Below are 23294 nucleotides of genomic sequence, written 5' to 3' on the forward strand. Positions count from 1 at the left end.
AGTATCAATCTAACTTTATAGGAACCAGAAGGGTGTTTTATACACACACAATTTAAATGTTTTCATCCTTTTTTTTTGCTTTTTCCCCAATTTTTCACGGAAACCATTAAAAAACGTTTTGCAGTTATGCATTCTGCATCACTGAGTTTGCTCTGCTTTAGGATTTTTTTCGATTGCTTGTGCACTTTTACGAAACACTGAGCCAGGAGAAGGAGCAGAGGTCCCTTCCTGCAGCTTCAGAAAGCTAGCCTTGTCACCCTGTGCTGCCCACCCTGCTGCACAAGGAATGCACAGGTCTTCCCAACTGCTTTGTTTATTTCTCAGATAAGGAATAATCAAGTTTTTAATCCATGTGGCAGCAGTTTGGCCAACCATCTTTGGAAAGTCTTAGGAAAAGAGGCAACCAGTGAACACAGTAAGCTTGGGAAAGCAGAAGTGCATAACTCACATCCCCTCACTGACATCTTTTTTACAGTAGTGCCAAGGTCTGCCCTAAAGAGGCTCGGGCTCCAGCTCCAGAGAGCATCCTTGTTTCAGGCAGGACTTGCAGGGCACCAAGGGGAAACACCCACGGGAGCAAGCAGGAGCTTCTGGCAGAGCCCACGGCCAGGATGCTCATAGCCCAGCCCCATGCTACTTGGCCACCACCAGGCTTCCAGTGCCCAACCCAATGCAGGTGGCTGCATTGCTGCTGTTCCTGGGGGTGGCGTATGGCACATGTGGTCTGGGCTCACGGCAGCCAGCATATGTTTAGAGGTAACTGTCTAAGCTAAAAGTAACCCTACAATATCTCTTTCACAGATAATAATAATATTAATATTAATATTAATAATAATAATAATAATAATAATAATAATAATAATAATAATAATAATAATAATAATAATAATAATAATTAATAATAATATAAGCCTAAGTAATAATTTAATGTGTCTCTTTGATCATCTAATATTCCTGCTAACCAGAGCTCCATCTCCTTCAGGATTTGTCAAAAAAAAAAACTTCAAGATTTCCCCATATTAAAATTTCCTCTTCCCTGCAGGTGTGAGCAATGTCTGCATGGGACAACTTTATATCCCTCCCTCCCCCACAAGAAAAAAACACAAAACACAGAAGGAATTTAATTTCTTTCTTGTGTATTTTCCACATATCCAAAATTGTAATCATTTTAGTATCTGTCATCTTAATAGAGGATGTCCATTATTTCAAGCCCATATAAAAGAGATTTTCCAGGAGGGGCTGATCATGTGCTTGCAGCCCTTAAAACAAACAAACAAACAAACAAACAAAAAACACGTCAAGACTTTCCAGGAAACAAAAACTTGTATCCAGATAACTTAAGCCTGGTACTTTTTGAGGGTCCTATCATTCTTTCTAAACCTCCCGTATTTTGACTGAAAATTAATTACAGAACTTGGCTTTACAGGCAGAGGCAGACCAAAAATTTTTGCTATGAAATATTTTAACTCCATCTAAACAACTTCTAAAATATTTTCTTGTAAGCATATACTACCTATCCTGAACATAGGGTGCAGAAGTATGATGTAAACATTTTAATAATGTTCATTAACGACATGTGTGCCTTAGCACATTAGAATCACTTGTTCAATTTGACATGGATTAAACCTCTCTTTGAGGCTACATCATATATCCTCTGTTACTGTATTTCAGGGGGTCCTTCTGCCACCTCTTTCTTTTTTTTTTTTTTTTTTTTTTGAATTTATCCAGTACATTTTATTTTATCCATCTTTATCCAATATTCTAAATAATTGTTAAAAAGGTTCTATATACATATTGAGGTTGATTCCAAAAAAAAAAAAAAATGCATAAAATTTGATGCAAAAACAGAACTGAATGAGATGAGAGTGAGCTTCAATGTCTTTTCTTTGTTGGAGAAATACTTGGCTTGCACAAAAAAGTGCAATTCTCTGTCTGTTCTTACACATACCTAGACATTTAGATATTCACATAGGCACTGAAATACGCTGTTTGGGAAATGCGTGTAGGAGCCCATCAGTTTACAAGGCCATAAGAAATCACTGTTATTTTCGAGGCTTTTCCCAAAAACATGTGATCTGCTTACCATCAAACAGCCCACCACACATACTTCAGCAACAATGCAAGCAGAGGGAAAGCTCTGTTTGGGTTGAAACCAGAGGAAAAACACTCAAAGCCCAGTACTTCTAGCAAGCCTGCTGATGTCCCAGTGGACAAATCAGTGCCAAACATCTCCCAGCACCCTCAGTTATATTGAGGGAAGTGAAGCTTTGGCTTCCCTCTTGCTCCACCACATACCCACCTTTGGGGAGAATATTAATATTTACTTGGAGTGGGAAAACAGAACAGGGGTGACAGGTAAACACAGTCACAAGCAGCCTTTGGCAGAGGAAGCTTTAATCCGGAGATGATGTTAGTCTTCCACAGTGTTTGAATTATCAGGGTTATTATGATAAAAGGTAATTAGTTGTACTGTCATTGCTGCAGGCTCCATGCAAGACACCACAGAAGATGTTGCACCTGTCCAAAGGCTTGCAGGTTGCACTGGGATCACTTCAAATTTACAGTATTCAGTCTAATGTAGATACACTTGGGATGTCCAGATTCAGTCTTTCCTCTTCAGTAATAAAAATAATAAAAATAAAACCACTTTTGAGATGACTCCAGAGCCTCCCAGAAAGGAAATTTTTTGCAGTAGCACTGTATGCAAAGTGGAGAAAAAAAAAAAAAGATGAAAAGGTATGAAATTGGCAAACGAAGGTGCAGGTTATAATGGTTGATACCCATGTTCTTTATTTCCCCTTTTCCAGAGGTATGTGGCACTTCCAGCTGTGAATTATCTTGTGAAGCCTGCAGAGGCAGGGAAAGCCCGCACCTTTGGGCATGTACCACACATGCCACCAATGAGTCCCCATCCTCCTGACAACCTTCAAGCACTACACACAGTATAGCAAGAGCATCTGCAAGCAGGAGTGTATCCCAGCTTGTTTTACTTCCTAAATTATTGTTATGCACAAATTTAGGATTGCCAAGACAGGGCATTTTGCTGATTTAAAGTTTAATTCTGAGGATAGGTCAGAATTACAGGACACACAATATGCACAGAAATCAGAGCTGCTGTCAGATAGGAAACAGAGGTGGTAAGTTCTCATAGTTTTAATTAATGACAGAAGTATTTTGGAAATATTTATATCTGGGATAATTTCTTTTCGTTCTCTCTCACACTTCTGGAGCTCAATAGAAGGCTGACTGGATGAAACCTTTGAGCTTTACCTTTACCATTTGATATCTAGGCTAAGTTCAAAAAAACGGAGAGGGGCTGACTTATAGTGGTTTCAATTTATTTTATAGCAGGTCTGGAATTAGTTTGAACTTGTCATTGCTTTGGCAGGGAAAATAAACATTAAATAGAAGAAAAGTCAATCACATTTCAACATTTGCATTTTTACTGTTGAGTGCGTTCACCTGAATTATCACCTTGTAGCAGATGTTTCTGCTTTGCTTTGATCTTTCACTACGAAAAGTATTTTACAGGAAGAGGTCATTAAAAAAAAAAAAAAAAACAAAACAAAAAAACAAACAAACAAAAAAAAAACACAATTATATCAATTTCTGTAAAGTTCATCAAGGAATGTAAGGTGCAGGGATTTTTATTTTAATTCAAATGTGTTGTGGTTAGAATTAAAAATTAATGAAGTATTTTTAAGAATCCTTAGATTTTCCTTCCCCCTGCCCTCCCTTATGTACAGCAGAAGGAGATGTGTGCTTAATGTGAAGGATGATGGCAATGGGACTAGATTTCCTGTGTAGCAGGGAGATTTACAGGTTGGGTAAAGTATCAAGTGACAAACGAATTGTGCAATTGAGTTAATACAAATAAAACATTCTTAGAGCTTGTGAGCTATTATTGCAACTGCTTGTGTAAATATGGCTTAGTTCATTGTTACCTCTTCCAATTATCCTCGTGTGCAACTCCAAAGCAGCTTCCTTGCTTGAAATGCCTCTGACTGAACTGTCTTTCTCACTTATATAAACATATTTCCTGTGTTGTCAGAGAACAGGGGAAAATAAATCTCTTGTGTGAAACGCAAATAGGCGACAGAATGGAGTCCCACCAGAAAAACAGAAGCCTGAAAATATCAACAAACCAAAAATTTCCATTAATTAATTAATTCATTCATTGATTGCTTTTGTGTACTTAGCTTTTTCTTTTTTTTTTTTTTTTAGGGATAAATGTAAAATTGATGGGCAGTGTGTGAATACTTAAGATAAACCCCCCACAAATTTTCCTTTCTTGTTATGAAGTATTATAGTGCAGCATAAAAGCAAAATTGGTGCATGAAATTGTCAATCACGTATTCACAGAAACAAGTATATACATATAATTTTTAATGTGCATTAGTAAGAAATATATTCCTGTTCTCCATCATAAAGCCCCTGAGAGTATTTGCCTGACTTTAATGTGGTATTTGCAATTTCTAGCTGATTTAAAGTCATTAAACCACTGAATTACTTGAGGGGAGGAGATCAGAGTTTGCAAAGCAAAACCTCCACTGGAATCTGTGACTGAATCACCATAAGCAGAGCTTGTGCCATGACTGGCACCTCACATTCTGTTGGTTCAGGGCTGTAAAACCCTTAAAGTATAGGAAGTTTAGTCCCCGTGGAATATTTGTGACTTCATAGATGGCTTTTACATTTGCAACCCAACAGATGACACCTTGGCCAAAGGGAAGCCAGGGGCAGGGATCACTCAGACAAACATAGGAATCATTCTCAGCAATAGTTCTTGGCAAAGGCAGGCCACACAAATCAGGCTGTAGGGTGACCAGCTCCTCTCACACCACAGACACCCACCATGCACAAGTTATGTTATGGAAGCAGATTTTGCTAGCCCGCTCCAACCAAAAAGATTATCTTTCTTTTTTCTTCTTTTTCTTCCCTGAAAGACTGCATTGTGTGTGACTACAATAACACATCTGCTCATAAAATGGGCACGTGAGGCTCTGCTGTGAAGAATCAAAGGTGTGGGCATTCGTTCACAGTGACTGGTAATATATTGCTTGCAGATTGCTAATAGGGCACAGCTGCTTTACATGCTCATGATTCCTTCAGCCACTCTCCACAATTGAGTGGGAGATAAAGCATTTCCTATTTGTTTGTCTACAGCAGGGGAGGGGGAAAAAAAAGCCTCAGCTGATGACTTTCCAGATAAACCCTACAACTGGCTATGAACATTCTTATAAAGACTGAAGATAGTTATATGCACAGCTCTATGTGCTAAAAACCAGCTTTGTTCCCTATTGTGGAATATATTCAGCTATATGGACACATTCAGGAGCAAAGTGAGCAAAAAATTAGCTTTTTTTTGCTCAAATCAGAATTGTACATTGTTCCACTCCTTAACTTTTAGAAATGATGATGGGTAAAGCAGACAAAATTCCATTCCTCTCTTTTATTTGAATTACCCCTCCTGAAGTCATTAAAGGTAATCCCACATGGATGAGCACAGTCTAAATACCTAGATAAAGAAGAAATCCTTTGTTCATTTCTATGTAGCAATATAAATGATTGCAATGCAGAATGCTCTTCCATGGGTAAGATAATTTAAATAATCTCTCTCTTTAAAGATCAGTGATGATTGAAGTAATGGTCTGGCTATTTTTGATTTGCACTCTACTGTATTTAGTGTTTGTACAAACATCTGGATCAACAGCTTTGGAATTGAAGCTTCTTTTGTGCATACAACAAAGAGTCACACTGTTGATGTGCAGGACCAGTGTTTGTATTTTTTTAACTTGTTTGTTTGTTTTTATTTATTTATTTTTTGAACAGGTTAACGTTTGTTCTTGTATTTTCAGGAAAGAAAGACTTGGGACATTGTACTAATTCAGTCATTTGAAAAGGTGTCAAAGCATTATATAAAAGACAATATATTTTTTGGACATCATTAAAATGGATTAAAAAAAAGTGTTAAGAGGGGTTTCTGTTTCTTGTGGAGTTGATCGTCTGAATTAATTTCCATTCTAATGTGTATTTTTTAACATATTGAGGAATATTTGCAATACAGTTTATTTAAAATAAGAATACTGAAATATTTCATAAGGAAAGTACTTCCTGGTGGAAGAAAAATTTCAGCAGTTTTAACAGATCAACGCTTTTCTTATTTCCTCCATAAACACCTGCACTTTGAAGATGCCTAAAAGCAATATGTACATTTTAATGTTGTTGGACTTGTTTGCAGGTTAGTGTTTTGGTGTTAGTGCCCATTAAAACTAACAAGGGCATTTGCAAACCTCTGTTCATGCCTGAATATGGGAGCAGCAACAGACACCTGTGAAGGAACACTGGTACCATGTGCAGGGTTTGAAATCATGCATTATGTGCAACTTTGCAATGTGAGCATGTTGCAGGGTGCTGAAAATCTAACTCTAAGTGGGTTTTTCAGTTCTCTACTATGTCTGTGCCAGAACACAAGTGGTATTACCCTACTCCCTCATTTTTTGCAGTCAGTTATTTGTATACTCAGACAATCTTACTGATCTGTCTAAGAGCTGCCAAGTAGTTGGCAATCTGATTTTATTTTTTTCCCTCTAACTTCAGCTAGCTACCTTAAAGTGAAATGCCTAATTAAAGCATCCTGTTAAGGTGTTTGCATAGTACCCAGATGACAAATGGTCTGACCTCTTTGGACTGCAATTTCTGGAGGTGCAAATGCAAAACTAAGAATAAAACTATTCTTCTCAAAATTATAACCAGTAGAGCACACCTCAATAGTTTAGAGTGGGACTAACCTCTTGGATCCCACTTCCAAGGGCATATCCTCCTCAGGACCACCATGGGAGCAGTATGGGAACTCTGCTGGGTTCCATCCCCATGCTGGCAGTGCAAGTCTGACAGCATGGGCTGCCACAGGCAGGGCTGAACATGCAGGTTTTGCAAATCTTCAGGTTCAACCCCATCCCACACCAACACACAACTCCTAGGTGGTCTTCCTCAACTCTGCCTGGGAACAATTTCTTCCATTTTGCCTTCCAAAGTACATGGTATGCAGCTAAGTGGCTTTTATACACTTGAAAAAATTCATGTAGCCAAGTAAGCAGTCCACTCAGCTGGAATGAATAATGAAAAGGAAGCTGTCATTTATGTGCAGAATAGATTAGTTGAATCCATGAGGAAAACACATCCTGACTGGGGATTTGCTTGCTCATTTCTGTTGAGGATGTAGAATCAGCTACATGACAACAGCAATTTATTTTTTTTTCTTGGTGTTTAAAGAAGTCCTGGACTAGGAAACTTCTGTGTCCACCTTTAAATGTCCTGTATGAAAACCCTGTGCTCAGGATTATGGCTACTTCTGGGCCTTCGCTTCACATTATGTTTTATGAGCTGGTGTGATACCACTGGCTTGATGCTCATAGATGTCCTTTTGCTTGATCATGGAGCTAAATATTGGCCAAATTCTTTCTTTTTTTTTTTTTTTTTTTGGCTAAAAAAAAAATAGCTCCTTTATCCCAAACCATGAGGTTTAAAACTATTTGAGGTATCTCTTCTGAATGGTGCTGCTCTCACTTGAGTGAGATTGATCTCTTCTCCTGTGGCTTCAGACATGATTTACAAAGTGCAAACTGATTGCAAAAGATTCTTGCTCTTGTGAAACACTCAGTGTCTACCCCACATGGAGGTATCTGTCCAAAGCAAATTAAGGTTATTGTTTCTGTGTTGATTTACAATTATAAGGGCTTTAAACTTTTCCTTTCAAGGTTTTGGGTGAAGAAGGAGTGTAGGAAGATGCTCTCTCATCAAACTCAAACCTTTTTACAAGAGAACACACAGTCTGATATCACTGACCTCCCAATGGGAGCTTCCTCTGGGTTGTCTCAGCTAAACAGAGGCACAAAGAAGGCATGAGAGCTGTCACTTCCTGAAGGAATGCAAATTGCCAAAATGGGAGAATCGGGGAACAGAAAAAGAAAACCAAGTAAACTGGAAAGACTGCTTTGTAATAGGTTCATCAGTGGCAGGCTCAGCATAGACTGACAGTTTATTTCTGATGGTGTGAAATCTCTTTTAAATTATGGCAAAAATTCATAGGAAACAAAATCCTCCCAGGGCTATTATATAAAAAATTAATACACACCCTCTAATACTCTTTCCTAAGTGCCTACCCTTGACCTTGGCTGGTGATGAGATTAAAGGGCAGATGAACCTTGGGTATGGCTCACTGGAAGATGTTTTCATGTCCTTAAGGCACAAAGTGAGTGCAAGTATCAGCAGGGACATCAAAGGTAGCTACAAACTGTTCTGTATGTACATCAGTGGTGAGGTAGGAAACAAAAGGAAGAGTTGTCTCACTGCCCAGGGGAAGCAAAGTTATGCTAATGACACTAAAGCAAAAACTGTTTAATTTAGGTTTGCTCTTCAGTCATTACTTGACTGAAATCAGTTGACACATCCAGTAGTTGTGTTAAAAGAGCAAACTTCTAACTACCACACAGGAGAGTGGGTTAGAGAGGACTGAAGCCAGGTTAGTTGTTTTTGGATCAGCTAGCTTGGTGAACTGAAACAATTGAACTGGTCAACTGAAGTGCAGTGGAAAATGAAGAAGAATACAGAGAAACAATTAATGAATTGAATTAACTGCAGATATTAAGTTAAAAGGATGCTAAAGGAAAGAAAAAAAAATTAAAAAAAAAAAAGAAAAAGAAAAAAAAAGATAAAGAAAAGGGAAAAAAAAGTTTAATTTTTTTTTTGTTTGTTTGTTTGTTTTTGTTTTTTATTTTTTATTTTTCACATTGCTAATTAGGATGTCTGATTTGATTGGTACACGCTGATGGCAAAAAGGCTGACATGAAACCATACTCCTCCTAGGGACATGATCAGTTCCAACTGTGGTAGATACCTGTGATTTTTTTGCTCTTGCAAGAATAATCAGGCCAAGGATTGACTCATATATTTCACATGCTAAGACTTAGAAACTTAGAAGCCAGTACACCAGACTGCACCAGACTGCCTCTTTTGAATAAAATGTGGAACAGTGACAGCTTCCAGGTACGCAGTCCCATAGTTGCTGTCCGAAGAAAAAACTGTAAAGATCTAACTGATGTGAGATACATTTAAATTCAGTCCTATACTGTGTGATCACAATGCAGTCATAAATCTTAAATCTGGTGAAGTCCACAAGCATAATATGGATGAGCAGATGCAAGTCCTACCTTTTTAATGTTTAGGCAGAAGGAAGCACTGTTTTTCTCAGCATGCAAAATACACCAGAATATTTTTCCATGTTCTTGGGCAGTTCAATATCAGATGTTTGTAGCTCCAAGAGGTGTGGTAACATCTTCTGAGCAGAATGCAACTGCGAGCAGAAGACAACTGTGCTCTGTTGGGTTCATTTAATGTGTGACCTAAAGCAATAAGGCAATGCTGCAAATGTTCTTCAAGCAACACATCTAGGTCAGTACCTCACAAAGCCTCACCTTGCATCCACTCCATTTGCCACTTTGAATTGCTGCGTTTAGTTGCAAAATAACCTTTTAGAGCAATGAAACTTTATTAACTCTTTAAGCTGCTGGTACAGAGATGAGAACACCAGTGAAAAGGGGAATGCAAAAATGAGAGCTTTTGGCTGTCTCCTGTGGTGGAGCAGCATGGCAAGGGAATAAGTTCTATGGCTAAAGGGATTAACTACATACTGCTTGATGCTGGTGGTATTGCCCTCATCTGATGGTCAGTGTATGTCCATACGCATACATCTTCTGGCTTTCAGTTAAATACAGAACACAAATTTTGCCCTCATATACTCTTATGAACATACACTTAATTTTATACTCTTTGCCTTTCTGTTTTTGATATCCATAATAAACCCAGAGCCAAATTCACTCATGCTGTGCATCATTCCTAAGCAAGCAGGGTTAAACGAGCTCCATGAAAAGTGATGTAAAGAGGCAGTATACATTGGGGGCACACGTCAGTCCTTGCCTTTCTCTCTTCTCCAGTGGAAGCAAGATCCAGCAGCCCTTTTGGTCCTTGCTCTGCACACTGTTGGCATTAGCTCCAGCATTTAGAGGTTGGGGACAAGACTCAGAGGTATCAGGAAGCAGGATGGTTCTACACAAGGAGGATTTCCTTGCTGTGATTTGCATTTTGTCTGACATCCACAACAGTCCCATGCATGGACATGTAACTATACCTGCAGCTAAAGGCAGCTTGCTAGGTGTCACACCTCTCATTAGTGTCACTCGTTAATTAAAGGGCACCAAGACATGATGTCCCATGGAAGCCCAGGCTACTTGACTGCCCTCTGAGGTGAGCACCAAGCAGAGCTTAGCTCCATCGTGGCTAACCAGCAGCCAGGCTGAGGAAACCTCCTGTCCCAGCACCACCACCGTGCAGCCTTGCACACTGTTTTTATTGTTTGTTTGTTTGTTTTTGTTTTTCCCCACAGAAAATGGTAGTAAGCAACAAGTCCACAGCCCTTAAAACAACTCGTAACATTAATATGTTGAGCTCAGATATTGTGTGGTCCTGGCTATTAAAAAAAAAAAAACAACAACAACAACCTTTATTCAAAATTAAGTTGTGCTGTTCTATTTGTTACTGTTCCATCACTACAGGATGGTGCTGCCCAGAGGTTTACACATCACAACGGTACCCAGTTAAAATAGATAAAGACCAAATAGAGTAATATCTTCATCAGCTGGACCTCCTAAAAGATTTAGAAAAATAATTTAAAATAATGTTAAATTTTAATTAGGAGTCCAAACAGGAAAATGTGCTTAAGTAATATGATCCATTTATTTCATCAGGAAATTAGGAAAGAAGTATACATTAAATACATCACAATTTAAGTTGTATTGGTGGAAAAAATGTTCTGAACAACCAGCAGGGTTTAGCAACACACACACATGCATGCACACACACAGAGCTTAGTTTTTGCATCTTTGCCTCATTAACTTTCAGCAAAATTTTGTCTACAAGGGAACTACTAAGCTATTTTCCAAATAGCTTAACTCTGTATTTATAATCTTAATCTAAAATAGTAGTAGAAAACAAAATTTTGTTGAAATGGTTTTAAGATTTGGACTTGGTGATCCTTATGTGTCCCTTCCAACTCGGAGTATTCTAGGATTCCATGATTTTAACTAAACTTTATATTTTCTTTAATATAAATCTATAATATTCTGACTATAAGAAAAACAAACAACGTTAAAAATTTTGAAATAAATGTAGTTAAATGGAAAATAAATATAAAGATAATTCTCTAATAAAACTTTAAAGAGTGAAATATACATAACTTTCATAGAAGCATAATGCTTTTTAGTATTAAAATTCATAATTATTATAAAATAGAAAAATCATTCTTTAGGTACCGATCATAGCTTGTTGATTTCCACTCCAAAAATGATGGCTGGATGCAAATTAGCCTGTTCCTGAAGTTTATGTGCATTTAGAATGAAACAACATCCTTAACTTACTTGTCCGTTAGATCTTGTAGTATCAAAAGTAATCAAACAAGTAAGCAAATGAATTTAATAGAAGAGTGGCATGTTCAGTATGCAGTGAAATAGGTAAATAATGAAAGCGACCTTGTAAAAGTAACTGGCAAATGCCACCTAAAATAAATAAATGAGTAGGAGAGTAAGCAAATAGACAAATATTTGGTGCAGAGGTTGTACATGCAACTGCAGGGTTTTATGAAGCTTTCCCATCTTTCACTTATTTCAACTGTAAGCTCAGCAGACTGGCTTCTCTTTGAAGAACCATTTGAAGAACCCAGTCAAGTACTTGGATCTGCATGGGTTAATGCATGTGCATGCCCCTAAATATGCACTTACACTAGCAGCTCCTGAGTGCTCTCCAGGTTCTATGCCTTCCTGGCTCTGACTACAGGATTTAAGACATGCCTTTGAGCATGAAGAAGCACACACCTTGCCATTTTTGCATGCGTTAAAAACAGTCCACCTGCTAAAGAAGCTTTCTCTGCTCAAAAGAAAAAAAATGCTGGAAATAAATTGTGAGACATATTTTTACTTTTATCAGCCTGGTGTGCCTTTTCTCAAACATTTTAAAGCCACGTGCTGTTTAAATGCAGAGCTTGCCCCAAACTAGTGGGAACATCACATCTCAGTATACATTTTATCAACACTTACAGCTTTCAAAATATCCCACGATGAAGATCAAGATTTCTTTTTGTTAACATATTTTGTTTCAGGACTGTCGATGTATTTCTCAGTAATCAATCTTAAATGGTTTCATGGAATGTGGCTAAGATGCTTCATCTGCAAAACAAAACAAAGCAAAGGAAAACAAAACAAAACAGAGTTAACATTATCACTTTATTACAAAATAAATACCATAAAATAAACTGCTTCTTTCCACAGAGGTCAAACACAATGATCCACAAATGAGGTGTCATCTTTCTTCTAACTTTGCACTTCATATAATGAGAAAAGCATTCAGACAAACACAAATCATTTGTAAGATGTGAAAAACAGTTTCTGATGGTGGTTATAACCATATGAATATTTTCAGAGGTAGTCATTTATACAGATACTTACAAAAAGACACAGAAAAGAGGATGAAATTGAACTGCATTTTCATCCACGTTTCTTTGTGTTTTAAATCACAAAGAACAGAACTCAGAACATTGAACTTTGACCCTAGTGTCATCCATTAAAATCTTTTTTTTTTCTTTTTCTTTTAATTATTATTCAGAAATTAATTTAATTCAAACATATTTCAGCAATGGGAAGCATCCCCATGAAGTGACCTAGTCCTTTTGTAGAACTAATGGCCTCTTTCATGGCGGTGGCAGACCATCGTGCAATTTTCAGCATGGGCTCACTTCACACCACACTGATAGTCCCCAAATCTACTTTTCCATTAAGACCTAGAAGCAAAGAGCTCACTTCCCTACCAAAAGGCTTTTTCTGGAAAATGCTTTTCCTTCCCACCTCATGCAGCTGTCATGCAGTTTTATCCCATTTTGGACACCTGGATCCCATCTTAAACATATTTCTTCAGCAGGGAAAGAAAACCAAATATACAGCCCTGAAACTGGATAATTACTTCAGCAGATTCATGATCTGTTAATTGGTCTTGCACTTTTTTTTTTTTCTTTATAGATTATCCTGCTGCAAAATACATTGTTCTTAGTGCCACAGGAGTATTTGCAACACTTTGCAATGTCTCCTTGCCTTGCCTTAATAGAGCATTCCAGGTTGGAAGGCACCTCAAAAGATCATTTGGACCAACATTTCATGGAAAAGGGAGCTTAAATTGGATTATATAGCACCCTGCTCAGTCACATCTTAAAAGCCTCTAGTGATGGGGAATCTGTGTCTCCCGGGAGGTTGTTCCAATGATTTCTTTCTAAACTGAAAAAATTTATTTTATCAATATGAAACCGCTCATGTTACAGCTTGTACCCTTTACCCCTTGTCTCCTCCATGTGGCTTCAGCCTCTGTCCTCTTTGTAGCCACTGTTTAAGTTCCAGAATCCTGTTATCCTGAGGACTGTCTGAAATTTCTTTTCTCCACAGTGAAAAGATCTAACCCCGCTGGTCTTCAGCTGTAGGACAGCTTCTCCAGCCCTTTGATCATCTCTATGGCTCTCCTTTGGGCTCTCTCCAAACCGTCCATGCCTGTTTGGAACCCCATGGACCAGAACTGTTCACAGTGCTCCAGGTGTGGCCTGACCAGCACAGAGTGGGGTGGGACGATCACACCTCTGTCTCTGCTTGATGCCCCCAAGGATGCAGCCCTGGATCTGATTTGCCTTCATTGCTCCAGCAGAGCACTGCTAGCTCTTGTTCAGCTTGGTGTCTACCAGGACTGCCAAGTCCCCTTCAGCAGGGCTGGGCTCTTGGGACCTGTCCCAGGTGCAGAACCTCACACTTTTCTTTGGTGCAAGTTCACAGTTCTTGCTCACCCACTCTTCCAGCCTGTCCACGTCTCCATGTTCTCACTCCTGACGTGTCTGCCTCATCAGCCAGTGCAGTGCCAGCAGCAAACTTGCTGAATGTGCTTCCTATGCTGTCATCTAGGTCATCCATGAAGGTGTTGAGCAGCATGGGGCCCACCACCAGCCCCTGGGGGACCCCACTTGTCACAGGATGCCAGTCTGTATAAAAAACAGTGGTCACAAGCTTTGTGTGATTTTCATCTGAAACAGGAAATTGATTAAATAATGGTAGCTGCAAATGAGAGCGAGTCTAGCCTAAACTTCTAGCTCATTACAGGTCACAAAAACCTAAAGTCCTAACTAATTTTAAGTTTAGTTCTGTGGAGAACTGACAACAATTGTCTGCATTTTTTTTTAACTTTATAACAACTGCATCCTGTAAAGTAACACTTTCCATCTTTATGCAGTTCATACTTATTTGCTAACACCATTTAGCCCACTCTAAGGAGAAAAAGGCAATTATTTTCCACCCGTTGTTAAAACGCTATTACACATTGTATTCAAATTTACACATTACAGAAAGAGTAATTATGTTCATGTGAGATGATGGTGATGATGATGATGATAAGATTAAGCAGCAGATGTGTGAACATAATGTCTGCCACCTGATTTTAAACAGCAGATGAGCTAAATGAAAGCTTAAGTATCTTTCTGGGATCATTTTGTTAACTCAATATAAATAATTCTTTAAATTTTATTCTCCATTTGAAGGTAAAGCAAATTATAGTCAAATGTTCTTTACAGTGCTGACATTATAGCAGCACTGACATCATTACTTCAGAGGAAACTAATTGAGAAATGTGTTAGGAAATAAATCTATTAAAATGCATAAGCAGAAGAACAGTGTACAACTGGGTGCCTGTCATCAAATCCTGTAGGTACTTTCCATGCTTGTTCTCAACATAAAGGTTAGTGTAAAACAGCCCAGGGACTCCTTCAGATCTGCAGCCTCTTGGGCTTTCTCACATTTTCCCGTTTCTACCAAATCTTCAGGAAACCATCACTTGGACCTCACTGAGCTTAATTCCTTCCTGCAGCCCCTCCTTGCATGTCCTAACCACCTGATGCCCAGGCCAGGGCAGTGTCTCAGCCCGTGCTTAAATTGGTTCAGCAGCAAAAAGTGTGGATCACCATTACCCTGCATCCTCTGCCACAAGTCTTGCTCAAGAGGCTTGGTGCTGTGATATGGGCAAAAACTAGTGTTTCCACGTAGTCTGTGATGGATAGCTCCAGCTGGAGGGATCAACCCTAAATGTGACACATTATAAAATCTTTTTAAACTTATTAGAAGAAGAAAAGATCAAGGATTGTTTCCATTAACCTTAACTGCTTTATTAGTATTAAATCATATTAAGTTGCTATGATTTTCTTGTGTTTGGCATATCCTTCTGGATGCTTATTCTGATTCGCCTTGGCCTCCTGCCAAACGTGCATCAAGTGTTGAAAGTCAGCTCTACGCTCCATTTTTCCTGTAGAAAATGAAGAGAGAGAATTATATTTAAGAGCATTGTATAAAAAACATATCTGTAATTTACTTCTGTGGGCATGTATAGAGTAAACAATAGCATTAGGTAGAGATATCATGGAAGCTGCTTGAACAGACCATGTATACAGACTGCTTCTATGCAAGTAGAAAAAAAAAACAACCAGGGAGTGTGTAGAGTATTGAAGCATGTAGCATACTACAATGAAACAACTTGAATCTGATGCTTCAAAAGACAGGGGATGTGAATTTCCTTCTCCACTCCTGTGAGGACAACCCAGGGACCTCAGTGCTCTGTAGGCTGCAAGCCTGAGAGATGAATTTTCATACATTTGCTTAGTCTAATATTTGTATTCAGACTAATGGAAATAGCATCTGCATGTCACGTAGCCATGAACCCCAGTGTCAGAGGGAGGTAGATCAAGAACCAGTCCAATGAATTTTGGCTGAGTCACAGCCATAAGAACAGGAAGGATCATGTCTGTGTGTTGATGATATCCCATCATCCCATTTTTTTTTTTTTTTTTTTTTTGATAAGCACAAATCTTTATTATAATAAAACTACCAACTGAAAAAAAAAAAAAATTGTTTTCTTACTGAAATTCTGTGTATTCTATCCATTTGAATACAGTTCAAATTTTGGCAAAAAAAAATGCATTAGAAAAAAATATTATTGTAAAGTCAAATTGCACATCACTTACATTTAAGCATTTGAAAATTAAAAAATAACATTTTACTCACAGTGAACTGAACTTAAATACAGATATACAAATTCTTCTGAAACATCTTGACAGGCTGAAATCTGGTTTTTAGATATATATTTTTAATAAGAATAGTACTTCTATAATCTGTTTTATCAAATTTTGTATGGTATTATTCATATTGTACTGCAAAACTCATTTTGGTTGTGCATATTTTGGGATTAAGACCATTAAAAGAAACTTCAAACATGCCTCCAACAAGTTTTAGTGGAAGAGTCTTGCAGTCCTTTCTGAGGAAGTAAAGACAACGCACCTTTATAGTATTTAAAATCCACCTCAACTCTGGCAAAACATCAATATGTTATTAAGGATGAGGCTACAGATCCAGCCTCAGTTTATATTTAAATATAAAATAAAAATGTCTACTTTTATATATATACAAGGAGAATTTGACAAAATATTAAAGGTATAATAGCACCAGAAATAAGAATAGAAGATTTCAATTTGCATGAACTTCAGAGTTTAGAGGATGCAATGAAATTCACAACTGGACCTTTAAAAGGAAGAAAGAAACAAACCCACTGGCAACCTAACCCATTTCTGAAGCAGATACTCTTCCTTAATCCTTTCTGTGTAAGGATCAGCTGAAATGCTGTTTGCAGCTGTGATTACTTACTTCTTTTCTGAGGCAAGTTTAGTTAATCATGACAACTGCTGTTCCTTGCTTTTCACTTTTGCCTATGCACATTCTCTGCAATAATTAACAATGTTGCGATCAGATTACTGCTGTGCAAAGTTCATGCAATGTCACTGCATTTCTGGTACCTTTATACGGAAGGTATGTGCTTTGGGTAAGCACATTAGAGACTTCAATAGTGGAAACAGCTGCTTCCATCAAACTCTGGTTGTTTTTAGGTACCCTAAAACATCATCTGAAACATACTGGCATCCCTTCCATTAGTCCATCCCAGCAACCACCCTAAATGCTTTTGGATGCTTATCTGAATCAAATAGAACCTATAAATCTTTTTTACAATATACCTGTTGCTAGCTGCCTGTTTTGTGCCCAGAGCAACTGATGGCAGCTCAATTTGTGGTACTGTATTGTGACTTATGTTTCCAGTCAACAATGTCAGCAGCAGAGCCACATTTAACAAAATCTTTTCAGACCACTTCCACTTTTGTAATGGGAACACTGTTTCTGTCTAGCAGAGTCAGTAATGTCATCCTACAAACAAAACGTAAAGTGTAAATCACTGTTTTATATATTTCCTTACTAACATGAGATTTTGTACTTGTTCCAGATCTGCATCTGCATATCTGTGACACATTAGCTAAATTTAAAAATCATTGGTGTTTTCTTGCTATGTAAACGGTATACAGGTGTGCATATGAACAATAGATAAATGAACATCTGGACTCTAATAAATAAAAATATTTTTTCTTTCTTGCATTTTGAACACGTAATATCATCTGAGATCTTCAAAAACAGTTTACCTAATGGGATGTTTTCAAACAGAAAATATTACATACTGTACACATTTGTTAACTATGGGCTAAACTTTGTCAATAGGATGCATTTGAGTAAAACTTCAACAGGTTGCTCTAACATAGTTGATAAGAATGGCAAATCCTGTTATTAAGAAAGTGTTATTGTTCAAACACTCTGGTTGCTGTCATGCAGAGGAAAAAAAATAAACAGGAAAAACATTTTGATGAGGAGAAAACTATAAGGCCATGCAAGATCTTTCCATAGTTACTATTTTCTTGGTTTGGTTCACATCACTAATCAAAAATGCAAGTTTATCACCTACATCTTTATCTTTGTCAGTCCCACTGCCCTACCTTACTCTTAGACAATACAAGCAAAATTTACAGTACTCTATTTGTAGAACAGCTAAACTTTTCCCCACTCCTGCATTTGGATTTTAGTTCGTAAAATTGCCCAACATTTATATGTGCCTATAAGTGGAAATAGATTGCAGAAAAGGGCATCATGTTGCTTATTCTTTAAGGTATTTATTTTGCTTTTTATTGTATTTTTAATATAATATTTTATAAAATGCAGTGTTTTATTGATAGTTTTAGTTTAGTTTTATTGATAGATATAGATTTGCAGTAGAAGTGCTGCTGGCCATTCAATGTTGATCACCAAAAAGCTGTGAGGACCGTGGTTATGCATCCAACCTAAACCTCCCCTGGCGCAACTTTAGCCCAATCCCCCTCATTCTGTCACCAGTCACATGGGAGAACAGGCCAACCCCCACCTCACTACAGCCTCCTTTAAGGTATCTGTAGAGAGCAATAAGGTCGCCCCTGAGCCTCCTCTTCTCCAGGATGAACAAGCCCAGCTCCCTCAGCTGCTCCTTGTAGGACTTGTTCTCCAGACCTCTCACCAGCTTCGTCGCCCTTCTCTGGATTTGCTCAAGCACCTCGATGTCCTTCTTGTAGCGAGGGGCCCAAAACTGAACACAGTATTCGAGGTGCAGCCTCACCAGAGCCGAGTACAGGGGGACGATCACCTCCCTAGCCCTGCTGGCCATGCTGCTTCTTATACAAGCCAGGATGCCAATGCCTTTAATTTTTAACAAGTATTTTTGGCAAACTATTTTAATTTTCAGTTTGTTGCTTGTTTCAGCCTTCCCTTAATTTGCTGCCTTCTTTTTATATTGACTTATTGCATGAGTTTCAGTCTACATCGCTTGCAAACTAACATTTCCTACTGTTGGGCAGAAACACTAAAGGAGATCTGATCTTGGGGTGCATAAGTAACAACGATAAAAAAACAGTGACAGCCACTGGAGGGAAAGTTGCTGCCAGCATGGTTGGTGGCCTTCTTGTCTCGTGTGCTCTCCCATTCTTCAGCAGCCTCTGAGCAGCCACAGGCACAGCATCCCTCCCTGTGGTTCCCAAAAAAGGCACCCACGGGCAAGTTAGATGGGATCACTGGGTAAGGGAGAATCCTTGTCTGTGAAAGTGATACTATCATGTGAGATATTTACCTCCTAATACATGTGCAACCAAAACTACCCAAAGGGAGTAGATCTCGTTCCCATCTCTTTCTGCTATGGGGAAGACTTTGGCTGGATCTTCATTTTGCTTTATCTTTAGGAGTCTTCTCTGTTAAGTCTATACAACAACATCACAGGAATATATTAAAGGAGACAGAACAGCATCGGCCTATGAACTGAAAAGGGAGAAAGATTGCTCAAAGAGGAATTTCTGCACTGCTGTTTAGATGGCAATTTGACATCAATATCAAAACTGGAATCATGAAAAATATTGTTCTTGCAACACTGGGGATGCCAGACAGTTAAATACACCTTAGAATAGCATCGGGACGAGCTTCCACTCCTTTCAGTGCTGAAAATGCAATTTAGGCACTTAGACGGGTGCCTTTAGCACAAGGCTCTCCCTGAGTTCACAGAGTAAGTGCTAGCTCAGATAGCAATAGGAATGATTATATCCCCACATCCCACCCCAAACTCACAGCTTTTTTTGTGAGTGCACACATCAGAAAGTAGACACACACACGAAAAACTCTTGTCTAAAACTCTCATCCTGAAGTCTGATGATAACATTAAATCAGCAGCAAACTAAAACCCATGTCTCTCTTCTGCATTTTGTTTTGCTGTTATTCTGAAAACTAATAAGAAGATACTGTGTACTGTCCAAGAGGTCCTTTTTGTGTAATTTCCAGAGCTGCTGTATCCTAATCCACATTGTTTAATGAATTGTTTAATAGGTTGGTTCCAGCTAAGGCTTACTGATCGTTTCAGGACTTCTTCAACTCTGATCATAGTGAATCAATTGACTGTCTGTAACAGACAATATTAAAACAGAAAACTCTCTTTATCCTGTGATCAGATGATAGGTAACATGTTAAACCCATACTTTGTACAATAGCTTGAATACTAACACATCTGGAAAATGAAATATAATCAGAGGACATCTGATATATTAAATCAAAATCTTTTGTCATTTAAATCTATGAATGCCCAAAAACCTATGGTAGAATTTGACCTACCATATTATTTATTGAAGAGTGAGAAGATAAATATTGTTCTGAGGACTACTGCTAGCAAAGGAATTCTTTCTCTATTGCATTGATTTGCTTGCACAGAGTTAATTTGTTTTAACTTTTCAAGGTGCTTTTCTAAACCTTTAAATGTTGAACCTTTGTCAAAGCAATCATAACATAATTGTGAGTAACATTAAGTAAAACAATGGCTTATAAAGAATTGAATTCTGATTTTATGTCTAAATTCCACAACATATACACGATTTGCATCTCAATTATATCATTATAACATATCAATGCCATGGCAAACACAAATGCACTGAGAGAATGCATGGATTTATAAATATAAATAGGCAATTACATTACTAATCCACTGGATTACGTAACATTCTTAATCAAAGTATTTTTCATGTGAACGAAAAATAGTTAAGAACCAGAAACACCTTTCAAGAAAAGACAGAAATTACAGTATGATCCAATTTAATACTCCTTAAAATGGATATTCTTAGCAGTTCAAGCTTGACACTGTTGAGCCACGTTCCTGCATTAAGAACTCCAGAAGGAACTGCAAAGTTTTATCTCTCCTTGTATGCTCACCATTCAGTGCTATTTACAATCAGCAGATGAACCTAACAAAAGCATTGAAATAGCACAAATATAGTACCATGAACAACTATCATATGCTCCCATAAACTTTATGTTTTATCTTCTGAAAAGCTTCTGCTATTTAATAAGATTTAGCCTCTTACTTTTAATCTCATATTGGAATTGCAAGAAAAGACCTAGTGCTGCTCTGGCATGTTACAGTGTTGTCATGGATACACAAGTATGGTACATTACCTCCACCAGTAAATAAACACGAATCTCAAAGAGTGCTTGGTAGGATTTACTAGCCCTGTAGCATTGTTAGCTGCACAGAGCTTTGAATAAGCAAATGGTTTGTCATTTCAGGATAATATCCAGGGCTGTGTAGGAGCATGCATGCATGACATATCTTTCTTTTAAAAAATCAAAGGGTAAATGCTGTACTGTGTAACTTCACTATCCTGACTTTTTATTTCAGTTTGTCTTTGCTTCTGATTTTTCAGAAAATACTTGTAGATTACAGGACAGATCAGTCTCCGATATGACAGACAACCTGAGGCAGTCACCTGTTAACTGCTTAAACAATTATTTATGTTTTTAGCTGTATGAATACTAAAAACCAGAATGTCCATTTTTATGGGGAAAAAGTAATTTCAGTATTTAGTGGTACAGTGTTCAGTGATATTCTTGCCATTTTTCTGAAACCAGAGTTTCAGATACCACAGAGATGAGTTCAGTCTTGCTGGCATGTGTGTCAACAGCTACAACAGGCTTGACTTGCCTCTGACAAATCAGCATCTTATGCTGATGAAGGGATGTACGTTAAATGCTCTAGGGTTATGTTTCAAGAAAGAAAAACATGGATAGTTAAAAATGTTATATTTAGCACAGTACATTAAGCTTCACAATGGTAAGTCTTACACTTAGCTAGGAAAGCTAATTTATCAGGGATATGAAAATAGAAACGTCAAATTGAATTGGATAAAAAATTCAGGTTTAAAAGCTCTAAAAATATAAACCTTTAATACTTTGAAACAAAACTTACTGGGAAAAGTGTCATTGTCCTTCATACAGAATTTTTAAAAGTATGGGCATCTGTTTCTTGCTAAAAATGCCTGCAATGTACAACAATATGTTCAGGCACACACACATCATGTGCACAGCTGGGATGTTCTGCTGAGCTTAATTGTTGGAATATCTTTGCTGATTAGCCTGAGTAAACCTAGTTTAAGACAAGACAGAGCAAATAATTAATGATTAATAATTCATTTGATAAATTTAGCCATTTTCTAATCTCTTGTCAAATCTGTGAGCAGATTGCAAAATTAGTTTCCGTTTCCCTTCCCTTCCCTTCCCTTCCCTTCCCTTCCCTTCCCTTCCCTTCCCTTCCCTTCCCTTCCCTTCCCTTCCCTTCCCTTCCCTTCCCTTCCCTTCCCTTCCCTTCCCTTCCCTTCCCTTCCCTTCCCTTCCCTTCCCTTCCCTTCCCTTCCCTTCCCTTCCCTTCCCTTCCCTTCCCTTCCCTTCCCTTCCCTTCCCTTCCCTTCCCTTCCCTTCCCTTCCCTTCCCTTCCCTTCCCTTCCCTTCCCTTCCCTTCCCTTCCCTTTCCGTTTCCCATACTCTTTGACTTCATTGCTCAGATTCAAAATCTGCTCTGCACGCATCAATTGCATTTGGCTGAAAAGGTCCTAAGTTGTTGAACAAATTCTTTTCCTTTTGGATCTCAGGCTGTAAAGCTTTGCCTGACTGCCCTGCCTTCTACCCAGCCCGGCACCCACCTTCACAGGCACTGGATTTCTTTGAAGGTAGGAACCACAGAGGACCTGGGCTGCAGCACCTTGCAGCACTACACAGTTGCGTTTCTTCTGACCTGAGGAGTCCAACATCCCCTGAGAGTGAAACCAGACAGGGCATTAAAAGCGCCCATCACAAAGGCTTCTTTCCAGGCTATGAGATTAGTTCAGAGAATGAGAGAATGTTTCTGGTTGGAAGGGACGTTGAGGATCTTCTAGTTCCAATCCCCCTGCCATGGACAGGGATGCCAGCTATTAGATCAGGTTGTCCAGGGCCTCGTCCAACCTGGCCTTGGGCACTGTCAGGAATGGGGCAGCCACAGCTCCTTTGGGCAGCCTGGGCCTGGGCCTCACCACACTCTGAATGAAGAATTTCCTCCTTATATCTAATTTAAATATCTCATTTTTTACTTTAAAGACATTATTCCGAACAACCCCAGCTCCCTCAGCCTGGCTCCATGGGAGAGGTGCTCCAGCCTCTTGATCATCCTCGTGGCCTCCTATGGGTCCCCTCTTACAGGTCCCTGTCCTCCTTGTGCTGGGAGCCCCAGAGCTGAGCACAGGCTCCAGGTGGGCCTCATGAGAGCAGAGCAGAGGGGGACAATCCCCTCCCTTACCCTGCTGCCCACGCTGCTGTTGGTGCAGCCCAGGGTACGGGTGGCTTTCTGGGCTGCCAGCACACATGGCTGGCTCATGTCGAGCTTCTCATCAACCACCACCCCCAGGTCCTTCTCCTCAGGGCTGCTGTCAA

The 23294-nt window shown here is 38.7% G+C and overlaps 1 long non-coding RNA gene across 1 annotated transcript; it reads right to left on the reverse strand.

Annotated features, from left to right (window-relative positions):
* Positions 1-12680: 12680 nt before the first annotated feature.
* Positions 12681-22097, reverse strand: LOC137848390 (uncharacterized). The gene is made up of 2 exons (XR_011091323.1): positions 19150-22097; positions 12681-17375 (listed from the first exon to the last, which is right to left on the reverse strand). It is a non-coding gene; the product is annotated as an uncharacterized lncRNA (long non-coding RNA).
* Positions 22098-23294: the final 1197 nt, after the last annotated feature.

The sequence above is a fragment of the Anas acuta genome, chromosome Z (genome assembly GCF_963932015.1).
Source record: "Anas acuta chromosome Z, bAnaAcu1.1, whole genome shotgun sequence".
Lineage (NCBI taxonomy): Eukaryota > Metazoa > Chordata > Aves > Anseriformes > Anatidae > Anas > Anas acuta.